At 36.3% G+C, this 15,590-nt stretch overlaps 1 protein-coding gene across 3 annotated transcripts in view; it reads left to right on the top strand.

Annotated features, from left to right (window-relative positions):
- PCDH9 (protocadherin 9) overlaps window positions 1-15,590 on the top strand; it is a 720,963-nt gene that overhangs the window by 404,626 nt on the left and 300,747 nt on the right. The window lies entirely within an intron of this gene.

Below are 15,590 nucleotides of genomic sequence, written 5' to 3'. Positions count from 1 at the left end.
ATTTTATTTGCTTTAATCTAGCACATGGTTGAAGAGGATACAAAGAAGTAGTTTTGTAAAACTATATAGTGAAGGACATGGCAAAGGCACTTGTCTTTGCAGATGAAGAATGTGTCTTTTTCACACTGAGAGAGTAATTTTGTACATAGCAAAGAATGCATTCTAGTTGTGTTGTGGGGTTTTTTACTTTCAATTTTTTTTAAGTTGAAACAGGGTCAAACATTATTCAGAGTGAAACTAATGCAGTGAATTTTATTTTTTTATGTACTGAAAAATAATAAAAAATATGCAATGCCATTGTTTAACAATAATGAATTAAAACCAAAAAAACACCAAACAACAAATCCCCAAAGTACCATAATTGAAAAACCCTAAGAAGAACTGAATGCTGTTGTGTAAGAAACTAAGTGTTACTCTTTTATTAAAATACACTAAAGAATTTTGAGCATTTTCTTACGTCTTAGATTTGCCTTGCTGATTTGCTTGGGGTCAGATTATGCCTTATGTTTATTGAAGCATATTTCTTAAAAAGTATTGAAAAGTTCCCTTCCAATTTCTCCTGGCATTAGGAAATTTTAGGAGTAAAAATCTGAAATAAGGAAACATGATATCTTAATCAACCCTGAATTTACAAAATACAGGCCACACAGGAAAGTTGCTGCCATTGAAAGGGGTAGTTCTTCAGTTCAGAATGCTTCCTACTTCTCCATATCAACCTCCAGAGAACAAGAATTAAAATCAGGGCATGAAATTCAGTCTCAGTTGCACTGCAAGATAATATGAATGATTTTTTATATATTTTTTTTTTTGTGCAATGTGAACATTACATTCCTGTAGAAATTCTGCCAGCACTGCTTAGATGAAACACTGAATTGGCAATTGCTGCAAACTAAGTAGTGTGGTATGATAGAAGGAGCGAAGGCTTGTCTGGAAGAGCAAAAGATACATACTAGGAAGACTGCTCATGTAGTAGATAAAACTCTTCTCCCCAATTTGAGTGCTAGGAATGAGTCTTAGAAGTGTTATCTGTCCTTTGTGATATGTCTGACTGTAAAGCAGATGCTGGTTTTATTCTGCTTTTCTCAGGTATTCTACTTTTCTCAGGCAATAATTTTCTACTTTATGTACTTCTTTATTTAGGATTTCACTTACCATTTGGAAATGAGCAGAACATTCCTTGCTGCCAACCCAACCTAACAATTTTAGAATTTATTCTGTGCCTCTGGACAGCTAGCAGATAATTTGGGTTGTTTAACTATACTGATTCAAGGACTGTGTGCAGGTGTTCATTTATTTGGCCCATTTTCTTTCTTACTGATAACAGGCAAACACCTTCTTTTCATTTAGGAGAAATGTCAAGTGGCAATATAAGATATTTCAGGTTAAATGTTATTTAAACATCTTAGGTGTTCTTGTTTCCAGCCCATGGTAAAAAGGGCATGTTATCAGAAAGATATTTTATGGTAGTTTCCTACTTCATTAAATATTGGTTAGGAAAGGAAGATAGTGGGGATTTTGTTTGCAGCTGCATCTTGTCAAGGAAGAGTACAGTGTGACATGTAGTAAGGGTCTCATGTGGCAGAAAAACGTGGAATACTAAGATCCCAAAGTTACTTTATATGCTAAGTTAAGTGCTTCTGACTGAGATACAGTTGAAGAGCAGTTGTATTGTTTGCAACTAGAACTTCTTAGAAGTTTTTTGTCATTACTCTGTTGCTTTAGAATAAGCTGCCTTTTCCTGAGGTTGTCAAATGCTAGAATCAACCAGTTCATCCATGTTTATGGCCAAATTAAAAAGCCTTGGGGATTTTCTTATGGCAAAAAGGTTCTGTCTCACTTTTGATTGCATCCCAGAATGTACTAGGACCTCAAGTTGTGACAAGACTCTGTCTACTTTGTAATTTTGTGGAATTATAATTGACTTCTCAACCCAACCACCATACATTTGCTTGGGGGAGCAAGTTTCAGTCTACAAGTTTAGTTTCACTGAAGTGTGTTGGGTCCTGCATAGTCCCCCTAGAACAGGCCATGCCAGAGTTTTAACTCCAAGGCAGTGTTTTCTGCATTCAGGAGATTTTATCCTTCCCACTTGGATGTGTAGCTCAAGAGCATAGTTCTAGAATTAATTAATTATCTCAAGTGTATTAGTAATTTTAACACAATTTTTTCCATACCATCCTCCTGCATATATATGTGTGTTCTTCAGTACATGCAATGTATATTATGTTAATGTGCATGTGTCTACCCAAAAATAGAAATTGCCACATAGGAAGCACTGCTTACTCTTATTTCTCATCTTCTGAAGTTTCAGTGCCAATGAAGTGACTTAAAAATGTCATGTTCACAAAAGTGATCAAATAAAGTTTAAAACAGTTTAAATATTTGCGCATTAAAGAAATGCTTCCACTGTATTTGCTTTCTATGAACATTGATCTCTTTTGATTTTCTGTACTTGCACTGTTTGATTTTCTTTCTATGCCAAATAAACACCTCTCAAAAAAGATGAGGAGAACACAATTTGAAAAGGGCAAGGAACGTAGACTGAGCAAAGCCAGTATCAAAATACTAAACACCTGCTCTTGTGACACCTCCAGTATGATGAGACTACATTTTATTTTGGGCTTAATGTTAGCATGATCTTCAGAGATGTCCAGCATATAGTATTTACAGAAATCTGCCTCACACTTGTCTTGTTGAGGTATTTGTGTTTGGGTGAAGAATAATCCCTCCTCACAGATAAGCACAGAAAGGAACTGACAAAACCATCTATAGTTAGCTTCTGTTCCTCTGCCAGCTCTTGATGGTTGCTTGTCCCTGTGTAATTGTTTGTAGTGTCATGAAGAGCCTGTTAATCCCTATAGGTTGTGTAAAGTTATTCCCTCTAGATGTTCTGATTGAAGCAATTAAAGTGGATTTAGTATCACTGTTTAATAACTGGACCTGTAGTCTTCCTGTTGTGTTCTCAGATTGAAATAAATGTTGGCTAGGAAGAGTGAGAAGTGATTTTTCTTTATAAATGTGGAGAAAATTAAGTGTTATCAAAGCTAAAATGATAATCAGGTGGGTGAGTCAGGGGTTAATTTGCAATTAGAATGTATTCAAATTTATTACCTGCTTTTCTATTAATTAAATTTCTGTTCGATGTCAGTGTTTGCTTTGATGGCCTTTTTATATTATCTGTTAAAAACAATGGCTCTGATAAAAGGTTTTCCTGAAACCAAGAACAGGTAACAGGGAAGACTTAAGGGAGCATATAAGCATGTAAAGTGGGGGATTCATCTCTAAGGTGACAAGTTTCATGAAGTCCTGTAACTTTGTACAAGAAGGACATTGAGGTGCTGCAGTGTTTCCAAAGATGGTCAAGGAAGCTGGTGAAGAGTGTAGAGCACAACTCTCAGGAAGAGCGTCTGAGGGAACTGGAAAAGTAGGCTCAGAGGAGACCTTATCATACTCTACAACTGCCTGAAAGGAATTTGTAGCAACGTGGGTGCTGGTCTTTTTTTTCTAAATTACAGGTGATAGTACAATAGGACAATAGGAAATGGCCTTAAGTGTTTGAATAATCTTCCATGCAGGTAGTTAAAAGAGGTGCAGATGTGGTCATGGTTTAGTGGTGGACTTGGCATGCTAGGTTAATGGTTGGACTTGGTGATTTTAATTACAACTGAAATGGCTCTGTGATTCTAGGATTCAACGAAAGTCAGTGGTAACTAGGCCCATGACAATTTGACAGGTCTACATTGGGGCTGTAGTACTGAGGTGCTGCTCATACTGAAAGTGTCAGAGGGACTGCTGATGTAAAACTCTGGACACCTTGGTGCCACTTGTTGCTTTACCTCTACCTGTTAGTGTTTTTGTTACGCTAACTATCAGATACATGGAGGGATATCTGAATGTCTGCTTTTTACTTGGTAAGATGTGTCTGTGATAATACAGTTGTTGACTTGATATTTTGTCTTTCCCTCTTATTCTTTCAAGGCGAGCTCTGAGATACAAAATGTAATTGCAGGTAGCAGACCTTTTTCGTTGGCTCGTCTAAGATTACCATCCTTCATCTGACAGGAGTTTTCCAGCAGGTATTAGAATTTCTCAGATGGCCACACCCTTTAAAATTAGGCTGGCTCTCCACATAAATCACAAATGAGATGTTAGTAACATTCATTAAGAGTCTGTACAAATAAGAGTTTCTAAAATAACTTTCTCAGTCATTTTCTCAAAAGGTCAGGCTGTAACACAGAACCTTTAGGAGAGTTGTATCTCATATCTACCTATAATACGTAGTTTAATACAGTGTTTTGCCTAACAGATCCAGAATATTTTAACTGTAGAACTGTTAGGGATGCCTTACAATTTTTGGTAGGCCTCAATGCACTCTTGTTGATCTTTCTCATTTCAAAAGCCATTGAAAACAGTCTGTTTATAGTTTCTTGAGCTAACTGCAGAGCCACTTGGCTTGTGAATAACCAAAAACTACTGTTGAAAGCATGACCTCAAAATAAGACAAATCTGTATTCAGGGTCATGTTTTCCAGGGTCTGTATTTCTTCATGGACATGTTTTCATTGGGAAAACTTAAAAAAAAAAAAAAAAAAAGGCAGTACAATAGCTTTTGCTATTTAGAGCATGATCCTGGTCTTTGCACTGGACTTAGCCTTTCACAATATTAGAAACAATTTTTTTTCCCCTCAGTTTAATTGAAATAAATTATCAGCTTTTTATCTGCAGTTAGTTACATAAATGTAAGTCATGAATAGTTGGGCTGCTATCAGAGAAGTTACTCTGTATTAAGAGCTTGCAGTCAAGAGACAGAATTTGGCCTTTAACTGATTTTTTTAGATTATTTTTTTTTTTGCACATGCAGAGACCTTCACGCTACAGGGGAAGTTGCTAGTCTGAAACAATTAAAATCGGAAATTTCATTAATGTGTTTAGTCAACTTTTGTAACACCAGTCCTGTCTTGATTTATCTGGGAAAAAAAAACTAAGGTAGTGAATCAAGATTGTCAGAAAGATCCACAGCTTTTCCTTTTAAGCTCTGAGAATACACGTTGTTGATTTCTTAAATGTTATTCTGAACCTGCTTGGAATTGCAGTTAGGGACAAAGTCATGGTGAAAAAACCTTTTGCTGTAAACCACTCCTGCTCCCATTGCTCTCTGAAGCACAGCACTCCCCTCAGACGAGACAATTTCGAGGAATCCCAAAGCTGCTCCTGGAGAAAGGCAGAGAGTTATGAGGGTCAGGAGGGCTTGAGGTCGACGGGTCGACGATGATGGGCAGATGGTGTTTTCCCAGACGCCGGCCACGAACGAAAGAAAGAGAAGAAGGAAAGGAGACAGAGGCGAAGCGGCGAGAGAGCGAAGCAGGAAGGAAGGAAGTTTTCTTCTGTTATTTCCGACCTTCCCGAGTCTACGTAGATATATGGAATGGAATATCTCTGGCCAGTTTTGCCGTTCGTCTAACCCAGCCTCCCACAGGGGGGGGCCACAAATCCCCCCGCAATGTGTGAGCCGGCAGAGCAAAGGCACAACTTTGAGGGCCCAGCAATTATAAAAACATTCTAGTGTCTTATCAACCTAGCAGAACACGCAGTTGCTAGTTGAAGAAAGCTCGCTGAAAAGAAAATAAAGGAATCAGCAAAAGAAAACTGGCTTTATCCTGGCTCAAACCAGGACAGAGAGGAGCCAGGTGTCGTTAGGCCTAAAATCCTTCTTTCAGACCTGGTCTTTTCCCAGGGATTGTTAATGTATGATGGTCCGAGTAAAAGCTCGACTGTCCGTTACCCCTTGATCAGATTAAGGTGCAGCGACACACAAGGTCTGTTTATAACAAATAACACATTTATTACACTAGTAGGAGTTAATACTGAGCAACCTAAACAAAACCACCCGCATATATATATTAAGTAAGGAAAAGGGGATGAGGAGGAAAAGGTGAGAGGAAGGGAAGGGGGGGTGGGGCAAAAAGAGAGAGATAAAGAGAGAGAGATAAACAAGACAGGAAAATCACCCGTTCTGGATTCAGCGTCGTTGGTCCAGCCAACGAGGGAGGGTTGGTGTCCATGGTCAGTGTAGATTAAACTCCCAAAGCCCACCATTGCAGCCCCTATTTTATAGGCCTAGAATCTTGATTTCACAGTGAGTACTGTGTGATTGAGCCATACATGTGTGAGCAGCTGGAGTGGACCTCTGCCCTCTCCCTCTGCCTCTCCATCGTTGTTATCTCATCATTGTTATCTCATCTATGCAGGCCCAAGGCCTATGCAGGCCATTACTGCAGTCTCCATCCTCCCAGGCAGGCCTTTTGGGATGCATATGAGCAGGGGCTACAATGGGGTTTTGATACCATTTCCCAGAGTAGCTCCGGAGGGCTGGTCCCTCACAATGTAAGACTTCGGAAAGTGGCCTGGCTGTATCTTTTCCAAAAGAGGTCTTAGGTGAACATAAGAGGGTGGCTGTGATGGATGTCAGGCTTCACCTTCCAGCAGTTTTCACCACCCTCACTCTCTGTGGTGGCAGCAAACCAGAGCTGTTTTCCTTCTGGCTTTCTCTTACAGGTTTGCCCCAGTTTCACTTGCAGGGTGAGCAAAGTATTTGTCTGTCATATGAAAAAACAAAAAGAACTAAATTTCACCTGAGATGGGTTGAGATGGCTCTGGTTAGATGCTGGTGTTCAGCCAGTGTGGTGCTGAGTCTTACGTGAACTCATGCTGATAGTTGGGAATCTTGTGTTTTGCATAAGGTGCATAAACTGTTCTAAGGCATTACTTAGTGGAGCATGAAAAGTGCAGTAAAGATCAGCATTGCAGATAAGGGCTTTGCAGCAACATTGAGAAACAGAATTTTACCTTAATTATATTAAAAAAAAATTAAAGGGTTTTTTACTCCAACTGGCATGTTTAGAATCTTGCCTGCTAGCCATCCAGAAAGCAGAGGTCTGCACTCCTCTGAGAAATAACAAGTCATGGTTGCTCTTTTCTTTGTAATCTTTTTATATTAACATTGTTTTGATTGAAATTGTTTTAATTTATTTAAGAAATGAAATACTGTTTTCCCTAGTAATTTAAGGCTTCTTATGAAAGGAAAACATTTTTTATAGTGGTCACATTGTAGTTACATTCTGCATATTATATTATGAAAATACAAGCTCAACATAACTAGAAAAATGGCATTCATTTGAAGTATTTAATTAAAACTTGAATGTTCTTTGTAGGTGTATGTACATACACATACGTGTACGTACAAAAGTATATGTATATATTTGGAAGATTACAAAAAATAGCATTAGAAAAGGTTTGTTTTTCTTGACCATTGTGCTTGTCACGTACAATTTAAGACCTGTATTCTGTCTTACTGTAACACAGCTGTGTGCTATAGTGAAGATTATAACCAACTAAAAAATTTAAGACAGTTATTTGATATATTTCTCGTATGCAAAAATCAGCAGCGTACTTGTCCATAAGTCTGTCAATAGAAAGGCTATTTTTCCCATTTGATTCTTGTGAGAAAAACACATAATTTTCGCCGTGAACAATTTATTTAAAACGGCAAAATACATACCGAATATTTTAGTAAATAATTTTAAATGCTGTGTAATGTTACAAGATGCAGACTGTCTTCTGAAGATGCAGAATGTCTTGCAAACTCATTTTTCTAGATAAGCAGTAACTTTCCCTTCCATTCAGGCCTCCTCCCCCTTACATTATATAATTTTTAACCTATAAGTAGTTATTTAACTAACTCACACTGTCAAATCTGTTATGATTTAACGTATTTAAACCAGTATGTTCCAGTAAATCTTATAAGTAGTATTAAAGCAATTCTGTATGGTTGCTCTTCTAGAAAAAACCCATTTTGAGCATTCACAATGGTGTTGGAATGGAGAAACTTTTTCATCTGCTCTTTCTTGAATTTGACCTAGTTTAGTAAAATCTATTGTTTTACAGCACTGAATCCGCGTTGTCCTAGTCACACATGGTTTATCCAGTCTTCAGATTGATGCAACTTTTCTATTCAGTTTTCCCTGTGATACTGAATGACTGTACATGGCTTCTGTGTACTGTCAGTGCTTTTCATGTGCTGCACAGCCTCTTCAACAGTAGATGGTTTCCTACCTTTCTGTTCGGTATTTACAGTTTGCAAGGCAATCAGTTTCTGAATAAAAAAAACAAACCTAAATGTTGTAGATTTGGAATGTAAAGTTAAAATATTGCCAAAGAAACAGAAGTGGTATGCGAGATTCTTTTGAAAATCATCATTAAATACCAGGATTCAGACATAGCAGATAGTCTATGTGAGATTTTGATTGCAAAGTTCGTTTTGTGCATCCTGCATACAAATAAACTTTCAAAAAAATTGTGAATTTATTAAAATATTGCAGAAGGTCAAGACATTCTTACACTGTTTCATCTTTAATTTCCTACTAAGTTTCCTTACCTGAATTTGCAAACCCAAATGTAAGTGGAATGACCTGATCCACATAAAGAAGTAGGTACCTCCAACCACAGTTCATCTCATTTTAAGGTCACTCAGATTGAATGAATCATTCTCTGGACATACCTGCAAAAGAAGACAATCTTGCTAGCTCACATTGAAACATACCTTCTAGACAGATAAAGTGTGATGAATTGTATCAAAGTATTAAGAGAATGTAGATACATAGGAAATAAGTATTAAATTTGTATTTAAAAAACATTAGTAATTATTGAGTGGTCTTTGTTGGTCTTTGGTCACATTGAATACGATGAGTTTTAAGGATATGTGAAAGAGCCAGTGTGAGGTACAACTGAAAACACAAAACCACTGAAAAGCATTTCATTTGATGGACTATATCTTAGAAATTATGCTTAGAAGACTTCTGTGTCACTTGGTGTGTCTGCAGTTCTTGAAGGCCCTACTGTCATACTAGGCTGGTAATTCTCTCTGTCATAATATTAGAGTCATAAATATCTCATTCCATATAGAATTAATTGTTTGTTACTGCTATCCATGAAAAAATACGAAGATACACAAATATGAAGATAAAGAAAAGTAATACAGATTAGCCGTAGCCACATGGCCAGTTAGACAAGTTGCTCTCACAACTCTACCAGGTAACACAAAGGTGCAGGTCCAGGAAAGCTTAGGCAGAGCATGTCTGACATGCTGTAGTCCAGAGGCATTACAGATAAGAGTACCGTTTGCTCTTGTTACTATCAATGACAATACTATATTACCAGACTACATAGTTAACAACATTTAAACGGGAGTGATTAAATAAAATCATAGTTAATAAGGGAAAATAATGAGTAATGTGTATTTGACTGTGAAAGAAGAAAGATTTATCTCATTAATTTGTTGCTTTACAGAAATATCTGCTTACTCTATTCCACCAATTTCTGCATAGATTATTTTTGTTTTTTTTATATATTGCTTATACATTTTGTGATTTTTGGTGTAAGTGCATACAACTTCCACCAGGGGTTGTCTGTAACAAAGGCTCCTAAGCTTTTGGTATTAAAAATTAAACTATAGTGCAACTGTCTTACCAAGGAAAATGGAATAACTTATTTTGGCCATTAAATCAAATTAAGCTCCTGTAAACATAGAATCATAAAATGATTTGGGTTGGAAGGGACCTTAAATGTAATCTAATTCCAACTCCTTACATGGGCAAGAACACCTTTACTAGACCAGGTTGCTCAAACCCCTGTCCAGCCTGGCCTTGAACACTTTCTAAGTCTGTACAAAGTTGTCAAGTTAAAAAATTTAATATTAATATTGCTAATCTGTTACTGGTTTTGATTTTAAAAAATCACAGTGATCGCGTTGGACATGATTCTTTTCTCAAATGTAATAATAATAGTTTGGCCAGTGTGAGCAGAGAATCAGATTCATTCTCCAAAATTACTTTCTTGCCATGTTACAGGAACGTAGTATTTTTCCCTGTAATACATTAACATGATAATTTTAGTAGGGAAAAGGTTAAAATAATCTTCATCTGGTTCAGCAGATAGAGTCAACCTGCTGCTGTGTTATGTAGCCCGTCTGTTCTGCCAACTTATTTTTGATGAGTTTCTTAGAAATAACTGCTTTAATGCCAGTGACTTAGGGTAGGATTGTCTGTAATTACGCTCTTAGTAACTTTGCAATTCTAAAGAAAGAAGTGGGGGGGTGGAAAAAAAAGACATAGGTCTTTTATGGGACCTCTTGTAGGCTTCTGTCTCATTATGTTAACAATCTGCCTAGAGAATGGTGTCAGATTCAGAGAGCAGATGAGATTGATTTACTTTTCAGGCCCTTCTACCCAGCCTAATTATTGTGTTACAAATGGCGATTCTTTCACCCCTCTGAAGGAGTACTTTGATTAGTGTCTGCAATGCTGGTGCCAGGTCTTAATACAGTAAGTGCATGTCAGCTAGTCTCTTTCATCACATAGTCAAACTGTATAAAACAGCCATTGCACAGTAGGAGCTGATACATGGTTTTAGTGTGGCTTAAAATTGATAAGGTTAGAACAGCTACAAAATCTGTGATCTTGTTTTACTTAATGTGTTTGTTTTTTTTTATGATGGTGAACACAAGAAGGATGGGTAGATGTGAAATACAGATATTAGCTTTAATACGTAGTTTACCATCATGGAATTTTGTTTAAAATTCAGATCAGATTTCTCCCTTCCCCCTGCCCACAAGACAAGAGTGAATAGTTGTTCTCACAAATTATAGTTTCAGTGTTACAGACTCTTCTTTGGTCATGTGGTTAGTTACTTGATTTCTTGAAATGGTTTTATGAAGTGGTAGTAGAGTGATGTTCTTTTTAGTTGGTTAAAGATTTGTTTATAAATAGCATACATTTTTAGCAGTTTACAATGACAAGGTACATACAGACTTGGATAAGTTAATAGGATTTTATAGTTAACACTAATTAAAAATGAAGAATCAGAATTCATTCAAAATTTAACAAGATCCATATCACGCTAGACTTCCCATCAACTTCCTACTGCAGGTTTTTCACTTGTTTGATGTGTTGCCTCATTTGCTAGAGGAACAGTTACATATTTTTTTTTTCCACTTTCTGTGCATTAAAGGAGAAAAGTGTAGAGGATAGCCAGTGTAAGATTCTTTTAAAAATTTTACATAAGCTAGTGCTAAAAAAAAAAATAAAGTTGGGGATGCAGTGGGGAAACTAGGAATGCTGCTATTCTGAGTGGCACACAAAGTTGAGGCTCTGGAGATCACTGAAGATAGTGTGATGTTTCTCAAACACCTGTGCAATTGAATTTTTGGCTCAGAGAACCCTAGCTTTGTACTCAGCTACCTCATTCCCCTTGGATCCTTGTTATGAACTCTGTCAATTCTCATCCTGTATTTAACCAGCATTGCATGTTAATAGGTATCATTTACACCTCAAATGACTTTTCCGTGTTCAGTTTGATACGTGCTCCTTTTGAATTATGTCTGAATATATTCTAAATTATGCAAACATTTTTTGGTCTGCTTCTTAGCTCTTTGGTGTGCGATGTACTGAGTGTAATTATCAGAAAAATATACTGGTAATCATTGCAGTATTCATTACTTGTACAACAGATACATCCAATGCCTTTTAACACTTGATGATAATTTCTAGTTTATCTTAGATTCTTAGTTTTTTTTTTTTTAATTTTTATTTCTAATTATAGATCATCATATGGAAGGAGCAAAAAATAGCATTATATTAACACAACTCTTCTAATATATATAAAAAAATTAAAATAAATGGAAAATACAGAGACAAATGTCAAAAACTAAAAATATGCAACCTGTTGCCTTAGTCCAACAGGACTAAGATCTTGCACAATTTGTTTATTGTTGGCACTTGAGTAATTGATTTTAACATACCCAAATCAGTTTTGTTTTTCCAATTAATTTAAAATAAGATTACGTTTTCACATCTGAACTCAATGTAGTCACCTGTGTTAAATACGATACAGCCTTAATATAAATAAAAATAATAACAATAAAAAAAAAATCTATCCGCCCATGTTTTAAAATTAGACTACATTGGCCATATCTTATTTGACTACCGTAGTACTCCAGACTGTTTACTCAACTTCACATCAATCTATTGAAAATTATTTTCATCTTCTCCAGTATATAGGTCTCATCAAACTGCTTTTTTTAATGCTATAGTATAGCTATTCAGTTTTCTGTAAGACTTCTCCTTTGGCCTGTTAAGTTATTTACAATGCTGTTGATGATTAATTTAGTTTTTTTATTCTGTTGGGTTTTTTTTGTTTTAATTTATTTATTTTATTTGTAGTGTTACTGTACAGAAGTATTTTAAGCTGTGAAATCCTGACTTCATCCTCTCCTACTTTTCTATTTTTTTCCCCTGCATCAAGTCTATTACTAAATCATAAAGCAACTTTTGCATGGAAATTTTTTTCTAACAGTTTTTCCACTTACTCTATAAATTTTAAACATTTTACTAGTTAACTTTTACATAATTTCTTAATCCACTTTTACTTACCATACTCTTTCTGGGCTGTGACATTCCATTTCACCCAGAAGTGTAGCACAACCTCATTGCACAATTAGATGGACAGCAGTGAACCTTAATCCTCAATCACTGCAAATCAGAATACACTGAATTATTTAGTTGAGGTTTTCTGTAAGAACTTCGCATGATGTTGTATGACTTAACAACTGTAAAACAATCATATTATCACTGTAGTTCTGTTTATACAGGATTTTATTGGTTTGAATATCCCTACAGCTAGGTAATACTATATTTTTAACACTCGTACTGAGCCTGTTCACTTTATAAATACGGTCTCAGAATTCCAGAAGCGAAAGGTTTTAAGAATCTATGCTACCAAAAAAGTAAGAACCAGAGAGTGATCATGGCCCAGAGGCTGAATTAGCATTTGAATTGTGAAAGTGTGTTCCCCTCCTTACTGGATTGTAGAGATCCAGTGAGTTTGGGTTTTTGAGAAACAAGACACTGAATGGTGCCGGTTTTGAATGTTTCATGTAAAATACTGAAAGACGAGTACCAAGTACTTTGCAGATTTCTGGGGTTCTCTTTAAGCTTTATTTTGTTAAGTTTCAGAACTCCTTGTAACTTCTCATTTTTTGTCCTGGATAAAATTGTGGAATGCAATGTAGTATTATGCAATACTACTTTTGTGTTACATGTCTTTCATAAAGGAATAAAAAACCCTCTGTAAGCATGAAGGAATTAAATCTTACACACATTAGAGGCTTTTAATGTACTCTGGCAAGCTGAAAACTGAAGTAGATTGATGGGTCTGAACAGCAAACAGTTAAAGGGCTATTTAAGTACTGATGATATACAGAGATAAAAATTTTTCATCCAGTTTAAACAAAAGACTACAAAGAAGTGAACGAGGAGAAACAGGAATATAATTTAGGGGATACAGAGTACATGCAAAAAAGCCAAGAATAAAAGATTACTATGTATGCTATTGGTCATTAACTCCTAAATTTCTCTAGTGCAAGGGTATAGGTCAACTTATGCTGCTTCTTTATATACTGACTCACTTAGTCATATGCAGTCTATGTTGTAGATAATTTTAGCTTTTGGGGTTGGTGTTTATGCTCAGAGTGCTTGCAGAGTGTGTATCATACACTGGAGTATAATTTTAAAAACAATCATAAAGGGGCGGTGCCGCTCTGACATATGCATCTTGCAGAAGAATGAGTTTGAAATTTGGTTCATAAGATTTAATGAAGTAGTAGTCAGGAATTTTAATAGACCACACTTTCTCACATCCACTGAATAAATGGTATGGTAACTTGGAATAGAATCTGTGTATTTTTAGCATTTTAACTAACTAAATAAGAAAATACAGCTTAATCTCCTGTCTTGTAAATTTTAATTTAAACCTTTGATTCAGAATATCCAGTTACTTATTTTTGCTCTTACCTACTCAAATGAAAGTGTGAGGAGTTGCCAAGCTGTAGGAACACATTATCATGCTTGCAACACTAATTGCAATGTCGCTTTTTCAATAGCATGAGAACATGAAGATATCTGTGTCATCATGCTTGCTTGATGTGTAATTATGACCATGTGCTTTAATTTGAATTGTCTCAAGGAAGGTTGAATCAAATTTCTTGCTAGTAAATATAGTAGCTAGGATTCTGTTAGTTCCCTGGAGAGATTTGCAGGCAATATTTACCAGAAATTTCAAGAGCAAAATAAACTGTTGTGCTGCAGCAGTGGGTTTGCATAGTGGTAAGTGTACAGCTATAATGAATGGCAATATACAGTTAAACAGTGTGTATTTATCCTGTTACACTTCTGCTATCAGTATTGCTTGCGCATTTCAGGTGTTGTGATGCACAAACATTTACTTCATAAATACAATTTTTATGGGAGTATGTAGCCCATATTTTTTTTCCTACTGTACAAACCAATTAAGTTTCGTCAAGTTCTTTTGAAAAAGTAGTTAATGCTGGTAGCAGAAACATTGATGCTTTCTATCTATCTATCTATCTATCTATCTATCTATCTATCTATCTATCTTTCTCTTCATTACATAATTTCAGATTTCAATTTTTATTCACCTGTCCAGATTGGTTTATGTTTTCTTAAGGATATCTTGAAGGTTGTCCAGGGTAATGCTCTGGCTTCCTAAGGTTAGGAGGTTTGAAATTGTACTGTTTCGGTTATGCAGAGACACTTAAAGTATTAAAAATAATAATAAAAATTATTAATAATAGCAATAATAATAAGAGTACGGCAGCTTTAAAAACGAGTGGAGTCTCCGTAGTGCTCAGTGCCAGCCCAGCTCACCTCCGGCGAGTTGAACTGTTTTGTCAACAGCTCCATCTGCAGCCCATGGGCAGCTGAGTGCCGTGCGTTGCCATCCTGGGATGTACTCGCTGAACACAGTTGTCTGTTAAAATTAGATTTGAAAAGCAACACCTTAAAACACCTTTTTGCGGTTGAAATTTTGGCACTGTCAGGTTTTATATGATTTCTGAGAGTATAGCCGTAGGCTCTGTCAATGGAAACTCTGGGAAAGAAACAGGGAGGGAGCAAAAGTAGAAACAAGCTATCACTGTTGGTGAAGGCGTACAGTCAGGCATAATGCACTCTCCAGTCAGCTGTCTAAAAATATACACGGCAAATTAAACTGAATCTTTGTGGTTGTTTTTTTTTTTTTTTTTTCCACTTTTCTTTCAGTGATTGGGCTTTTATTTGCAAAGGCTACTTCTAAGCTTTTGGCCAGTCGGTACCCTTGAGATGTGAGATTAAGAGCAGTGTTACTCATTGTGCCAGAGCTGTGATTTTAGTTGTCTGAATAACTTGTATACCCAGCAGTGGCAAAGTCAGCAGGGTTTCCTTCAGGATGTGGGGCAGAAGTTCACATTGCCTAGGCCTATTTTTAGCCAGGGTCTGTAGTCTGGCAACACTAGAGGGCTGTAGAAGTCTTTTGTTGTAGTCATCTGCAGGTGACAGGTTTTTTGTTTTGGTTTTATTTGGGTTTTACATCTGGAGGGGAAAGTGATGGTGATAGAAGAAGTGCTTGTGCAGGGCAGGCATAAATGCACATCCTAAACAAGTTTCAAATGAGCACTAGTTTTAAATGGCTTTAAATTACGAG

This window comes from Apus apus, chromosome 1 (assembly GCF_020740795.1).
Source record: "Apus apus isolate bApuApu2 chromosome 1, bApuApu2.pri.cur, whole genome shotgun sequence".
NCBI classification, from domain to species: Eukaryota; Metazoa; Chordata; class Aves; order Apodiformes; family Apodidae; genus Apus; species Apus apus.
This window is presented reverse-complemented; position numbering and strand designations above follow the sequence as displayed.